This window comes from Rousettus aegyptiacus, unplaced genomic scaffold (assembly GCF_014176215.1).
Source record: "Rousettus aegyptiacus isolate mRouAeg1 unplaced genomic scaffold, mRouAeg1.p scaffold_m13_p_2, whole genome shotgun sequence".
Lineage (NCBI taxonomy): Eukaryota > Metazoa > Chordata > Mammalia > Chiroptera > Pteropodidae > Rousettus > Rousettus aegyptiacus.
In genome coordinates, this window is record NW_023416295.1 from 102,728,492 (window position 1) to 102,736,483 (window position 7,992).

At 34.4% G+C, this 7,992-nt stretch overlaps 1 pseudogene; it reads right to left on the reverse strand.

Annotated features, from left to right (window-relative positions):
- Window positions 1-563: 563 nt before the first annotated feature.
- On the reverse strand, window positions 564-1,735 carry LOC107508694 (annotated as a pseudogene).
- Window positions 1,736-7,992: the final 6,257 nt, after the last annotated feature.

Genomic DNA, 7,992 nt, shown 5'->3' on the forward strand with positions numbered 1-7,992 from the left:
GTGACTTAATGTCTTTTTTACCTTAATTTCCACAACTGGGGAATAGAGATATAAACATTCAATACCTTTTTTGCAAGGTTTTTATTAAAGCGTAAGTGAATTAACATTTATTGTTAATAATTATTATCATTAATACTTCTAACCAACATTACAGAATCTTCTAAATAGAAGATATGGTTTCCCCTCATGTTGTATATCTCAATTAGATATAAGTGATGCTCTCTCAAAGTGTTTAATTGGCTCCCTGCTTCCTAATAAAAACTAAGACAAGACTCCTCAGCAAGATGACATTGTGACATTCTTTCTCAATGTGAGGGGTTGGGGGAGCTGCAGGGAGAGGTTGCCCTGAGGAGGGATGAACAGCTTCTCTGGATTCCCCAATGTGAGATTTCACTGTGTGCTTCACTAATAGGTATTAATTCCCTGCCACCCCACCTCTGGTGTATTTTATACACTCAACTGGAAGCATAGAGTTTTATTCCAAACATATTAAGAATAATTTAGATTAATATTTTTGAAAAATCTAATGATGACAGCTATATGAATATTAGGATTTGCTCTCATATAAATTATTTTATGCAGTGTGCATAAGTTCATATGTTCTTTTACATATAAGTTAAGTAAGATGTAGAGATTGACTGATTTTCATAAGTTCATATAAGACATTTCTACCCATCATAGGGTACTAGGTAGAATGTGGGTTCATCTATTAGGATTTCTGTCTAAATTTCTTTGTCTATAAATGGAAAATAACAATTACCTACCTACTTAGTGGATTATTGAGAGGATTAAACAGAAAACATGCAAGAAGAACCATTCCAGACCCAAAAGTAAATGTTAAATCAATGTTAGCTATGTTAATTTTGAATAGATAAAAGAAACAGTTCTTGTCATTTTGATGGAACATTAAGGATATATCACCTATAAATTAAGCTGTGGTAATACCTTTATTATTATTATTATTTTCAATACTCAAGTTTTATTGCATCTTTAAAATATCACAGATAAGTCTGAGGAATTATCCAACATCTTGCCTTTTCTGTAGCTGGACAACTTATACCTTATTCATCAGCCTTCTAAACTATTTTTCAAAACGTAGATACCATTCAAAATTTTTCTGATATCCTCGTTTTTAACTGTTGTTGCTTCTTGAATCAAAGCTGTGTAATTTGATACAAGATCAATGTCATTTCCTTCAAGAATTAACCCATCTTTCTGGGATTGAGATACTGAACAAGCAATACCTCATCCCAATCCTGCGGATGGTTTTTCACACAAGAAATTTCGGATTTCAACAAGAGAACCACTCTCCTGAATAACGACGTTGATGGGAAAGTGAGCATACACAGACCTCATCTTGTAACGGAAGCCCAGAGAACACCCTTGATCATGTTCAGTGCAGAATTACAGATACTGCAAACAGTAGCCGGTTCCTTTCTATTTACCCACCATTTGTCAATCTGGAGCCTCTTTTTCTTTCCAAGGAGACAGAGTTCTACACCGATGTCATGAAGTCCCTCTGCAGGGTGCCTCAGGGGCCCTTCACAATAACTGTGTGTCCCTTCAGAGTGATGTCCACATTTTCTGGAATGTCAACAGTCTGATTGCTGAGAGTGGTTTTCATCTTCGAAGTAAACACAGCAAAAATTGGCAATACTTTTAAAGTAAGTGATACAAGTTGTTTGTTTGTTTTAGTATTGCTTTGTTGGCCAATGAGTTTTACTTAAGATTTTGTTCTTAATATGTCTTTCCATAAATTGGTGCTTATGATTATTTCTGCATTACAGTTTAATAGAGTCCAAAACAATCCCCCAAAGCCCACTTTGAACTATAGTTCCTTTGAAATATAGTTCCTGAGATAGTAATAAAATTTACATGATGTAAATTTTCTCTTTAGAGGAAAAATAAGTTTGTAAAGCATACAATAAAACAGTTCCTTTAGTGAAGGAAGCAACAATATACTCAGTTTAGAAGCACACTATTTATTGAACCTAATGCAAAAAGTGTGAAATGTAATTTTGAATTCCCTTGGCAAGATGTGACTGGATGATTCAAAGATAAAAGGTAAAAATGGCTTATAAAATGGTTCAAAGGGAATATGGGACATCAAAGAGCTATTGCTATATAAAAATTTGATTGAAAATGAATCAGAAGCTTCAGAGTTAAATTTTACTTAATATGAACATGACTCTAAAATGTTAAAAAAAAAAAGGCAATAGTAAAAAGTGGACATCAGACTAGGTTTTTAAAAAATTCAGAATCAAGAATTTGGTGAATGCAAGCCTAGATTTAATCCAATGTTGCCAATATTAAAAATGATATTATTTCATTGAGGCAGAGGAAGCCGTGAGCCAGCACAGCATAGAATGAAGAGTGCGGAGTTTTGATCTTGGCCTTGAGCTCTGCTACCACATGCCCTTGATTGAATTAGATGCTCCCTCTGTGTTCAATTTCCTCATCCAGATAATGAGGATGATTATAACACCTGCTCTGCCTCCTTCATACAGAATGGATGTCAGGATCAAAGAAATAGATAAAAAATATATATTCTAAACTTGAAGATGTTGCACAAATGTTAGACATGAGTGAGAAACAAAAATTAAGTAACACTAAAGTTTAAAAAAAGAATAATACATTTACAGATTTGATTTAAAACAATATACAATAAGTTATGTCTTTCTGGAAAACCATGTATATTACTTATTAAATATTGCTTTCTATTATCTATTGATAGATAACAAACCATCCCAAAATTTACTAGCTTATTTTATTTCATTGTGATTCCATGAGCAAGCAATTTGGGGTGGGTTCACTTGGGCAAGTCTTCTGCTGTTCTTATCTGGAGTTAACCATGCAACTGCAATCATGTGGAGACTCAGCTGGGATTGGTTATGTTTCTGGTAGTTAGTGTTGCTGTCAGCTAATTGGTCTAGAGAGCATCAGAGGGGAGGGTTCTTCTTGTTCCATGTGGCCTTTAAGCTGCTGGTGGGCTAAATAAGGCTTCTTTAAATAGTAGTCTCAGTGTGATGGTTCTACAGGGTGAAAAAAGAAGCTATACAGTTTCTTGGACCCTACGCTCAAAATTCTTTATCATCATTTATGCTTCATACTATTGGTCAAATTAAATTACAGGATAACTGAAATTTAAGGGCTGGAACAATCAACACTGCTTCTTGATGGGGGTGGGGCAAAGTGGCTAAGTCATATTGCAAAAGTTTACAGGAATAGAAGACAGTATTGTGGTTGTCTGCACAGATAATTTATCTCCATCGATTTGGTGTTTGGTTATTGGCTTTTTAAACTATTTGTATAGGAAGATCACTTCTGGAGAAAGGCTCAATGGCACAAATACCAAAGAAAAAGTCACATTTTCAATAGAGACACTTCATTAAGAATGAAGAGTCAATAGCAATAATGCATCTACTGGAATCCTGTGAAGGGGTTTATGAAACAAGTACAGAAATAAGATAGGGAAAGACAAGAAAGAAGACATGGTCAAGACAGTTATGACAGAGAATTCTGTGGGTTAGCCAAAGGAAAGGGGAGTTAGAACCATGTGATAAAGTCACTGTAGGGTCAAAACTTAGAAATCATAGTAATGGGCATCATTGGAAAGAGTTTGGGAGAAACAGGTCATATAAATAATAGCTCTTTCGAGTAGTCCCAAGTGGGGCTAAGGATGATGGAAATCAGGGTTTTTATAGCATCATTTCTAGGGATGTCATAAGCAGATGTTGGGTTTGGTTCATGATCCAAGATATGAAGTTTTACAAGGACAGATAAGGTCAAATACCCTGAGTTAGTTGGTGTGTCTGCCCAACTAGGAAGATGCTGATCAAGAAGAAAAGTTAGGTTTAGAGATTTGAAAATCTACACAGGAATGGAAGAGAATCTCATGAGAAGCAGTTCCTAGGGTCATCTGAATAATTCTGTCAGTTGGTATAGTTTCAACCTAATAATATATTATGTACCAATTATTTTCCATCCATTCAAAAATACATATTCAGTACTCATAATGTTTGTTTGCTTACCATACTAGGTTGTGGGGGAGGGGATATAAGTCAAGCAAGATATGTTCAAGGGCTTGCAGATGTTATCAATACAAACAATAATAATTATGACAGGATGTATAGGAGTCATTGAAGGGAGGTCTCACTCAGTCTTGGACATAGGGAAGGCTTCCTAGAAGATTAATGTCTAAGTTGGAACCAAAAATGTAGGAAATTTTCATGTCATGGTGGAGAGAGGTGAGGGAAGACAGTATTCCACGTAGAAAATGCAATATGTTTAAAGGACTCTTACACCAAGGAATACTTGGCATATTTATAGACTTCAATTGTCTCAACAGTTTTGCTATCAGAAAAATGTTGACTATAATTACAAATGTTATAAACTACTAAATTTCTACTTCATCCTACACCTTGTACTAGGCTCTCTATATATTATCATTAGTCTTTAAAAAAACCAAATAGCATAGAATATTTATTCCATTGTATACATACACACACACACAGTTAGTTAGGTTAGTAAGATGTATAGGTTGGTTTGGTTCTAAACCATGGCTCTACTATAGGATACTTAGATTTTTAACAAGACCACTTTAATGTGGACATTTTGACAAAGCCAGTTTTGACAACAGAGATATTTAAGACTCAACCATTGTTATAAGCGCATACTTTGGCTCACCATTTAAAAAATAAACTTTCAGATTTTTATTTTAAAATAAAAAATAAAATAAATGTTTTCATCCCATACCTGAGCCTCAGCTCTCAGGATGGACTGAAGTTAGACATCCTTTGGCAGACAAACCAGGAGTCGTGTTTATCATTTTTGCTCTAGTTAGAAAGCCCATCAGTTAATCTCAGCTAAGGAGCTGCCTGTTTCTGAAAACTTGCTGTGTTTTATACTGTCTACTCTTCACATCAATAGGTCGATATGGCTATTTAATAATGTTTTTTTTTCATTTGAAAATTGAAAACATGTTTCTCAACAGGCATGTGTGTATTTTAGTATATAAAAGGATGGAAATTAACTTGCAAAGTTTACTCAATATTACACTTTTAGACTTGAAAAAAGAAAATCATATTTATCATTTTTATAATGGGAAGTAATACTTACTGTTTTTATAGTGTGAACAATAGAAACTAGAGCACCACAGAATCTTCTGTGCTGATAGTGGATAGGCAGATGATACTGATTATAAGGGCAATCGTGGGAAGGAGAGATACTTGCCCATATATTAGAGTTTTAGCACAGATAAAGGAATGAAGATTTAAACACACACACATCTGTTGATACACACATAACAAACACACATACACACATACACATATGCACACAAAGGGTCCATACATTGAAAAAAGAGATGAGAAATATTCATCTGATAGAAAGAATGTACATATCTGCTTTTTAGATACTTTCTGATCTGCTGATTGTATTAAAGTGGGAATTAGATCATTGGGAGGGGTGGTTAGGGTACATTTGAGTCACACTGTGGATCCTTATTTTCATTCCTAAGCTTTGCGGGAAGTCGTTCAAAATATACTACTGAGAATATACGACTTCCTTGAATCTACAGTGGCCCATTTGGTGAGTAAAAATCTTTAAACTGATTTTTCATAATGGCAAATTTATGCATTTTTAGTCTTATAAGCTGAATCTAAAAAATCTTTTTAGATTTTGGGCTTTATTTGTAAAGTTACACTTGAAAGTATTTTATTGAAGATTTTATCTCTGAGAGCTTGGGTATATGTAATGAAAGCTGAAAAATCTGCATAGCTCATTTAGAATTCTATATCCCACAAACAACACCAGAAAAATTTTCCTCACCCTTTATGAAAGACATATTGTGTAAGAAGTGACTCTTCCACTTCTCTCTCCTCATGCTTTTTGTGAAAAGCATATTTCACCTTTGCCACCAAATATAGACTTTTAGATCTCCAATGGCTTTTGAATCTCCAATAGTCTGGTCTCTAGTTCAAAGCTTTATTGTAAGCAGGGCAGTTGGTAGCAATCTGAAAAAATCAAATACTGTAGAGCAAATTGGGCTGGCTCATTTTCTCTGTCTTGTCAAACTATAGCAAAAAGCATGTATTGACTATCTGATTCTTTGCTTTTTATTGTGGAAAATTACACATCAGATGTGATTCTGATTTAAAAGCTTATGGTTGTAGAATTGACATGCTCATGTATCCTTATAGCATAACATGCATGTAAGATAATGTATGTGAAACATAAACCATCATACTATAGTAAAGCTTCTATAACTATTACTATTAATATTTTTTGTCAGTGATACAATATGGACATCAATATCTTGTGGAATTATTTTAAAAGAGCTTTTTCTCCTACAGAGATACATTCTTAGTAAAAAAATATTAAGAATAAATTTCTCTCTATTTGAAATTACTTTTTTTAACTTGTGAAATATGACATAGCCAAATATAACAATCTCCAAGAGGCTGAATTATTTTGTTGTACTATAATGTCTTGTAACAAATATTGTTTAAAGGGAAGGAATCATAGTCTGTAAATTCATTTTGCCCATTGCTTAGTTATAACATATTTCCCTGGGGAAATAGGTGAAAGAAGGGATGAATTTAGACCTTGGGAGAATAAAAGCAGGAATCCTGTAAACATTGAAAACTACCCATTAAAGAAGAAAATACAACCTTGAAGATGAAACAAGCAACATAGTCCCTTCCATCTAAAAATGACACAAAATAAAAATACTATAAATAAAAATAGGATAATTTATCTGAATCTCTGACATGTGATAGCTGTAGCAAATACTATCAGTGGTAACCTCCATCTCCCCATCTCCCACTCCCCACTTACCTGCCCCCACCCTTGCAGATCTCATTTACCTGGCTGTGTAGGTATTAGCTGCTAAAGATACACATCTGTATCTTTCTCTGGAGGCCTGCCCTGGGCTGATGGGAGCCTCTTCATGAGAACATGCCTGGAAGACTGTAGCCACAGATTGGTGAGGATGGGGTGTAACAGCCCAGCCCTCTTGCTTCTAGGCAAGACAGCCTCTGTGATGCAATCCAAGCTCCAGAGCTTCCTATAAGATCAGAATGCTAGACTTCTCCTAATTGCTCATCTTTGCCAAATTTTTCCCCTATCTTATGTTTCAGATCCTTATACATTTCCCATAAGAGCAGTACAACAAAAAATCATTTGTATAGGAACCTCCATCTCATACTCTGCTTCTAAGAAACCTAACCAAAGACAATTACCAATATCACATAGTTGTCCTGTTTTGTAGACAACAATTTGAAATTTTTAGTAATGAGACTATGTTTTCTAGAACTATTAATCTACTTTGAAATTGCTAAGTAGTCATGGTAATTTTCTATTACTTGGTTGCTTTATTTGCATTTATTAACTTTTCTTATAGAATTTTCATCAGATAGAAACTGTACAATTTAGGATAATATATTTGCTTAAAATGAAAATCAAAATAAAGGAGTTGCTAATTTTTGCCCATCAAAGGATATGAATATAGTAATTGGAGCACAGAATTTGGAGCAGAAAGCCTTATGCACTAATCTTGGATCAATCATTTATTAGTCTTGGTCGAATCGCATACATTTTCTGAACCTCTATCTAATTTCATTTAAAGTGGAATAATAATACCAATGGCATTGATTGTTGTGATGACATCATGATAATGTGTCTGGTACATAATAGGTGCTCAGTAGAATGATATCTTTATCAAAGAAGAATGGTTTAAATGCAGATGTAGGCAAATCAGTTAATTAAGTCTGAGTTTGTACTCACTCTGCCTCCAATCTCTTGGTCAGTTTTCTTTACAGATCAAAACATTTAGAAGCTTTGAAACGGGGCCTATTTAACCTGAACTGCAGCACATGCATGAATATCCTAAGTGGAGCCAGATATTCCAGCTAATGGAGCAGAGAGGAAAATGATAGTGTTTAAGCTCCCAAACTGTAGATGTTCTAGGCCAAAAGAAGTTGTAAATTGGTA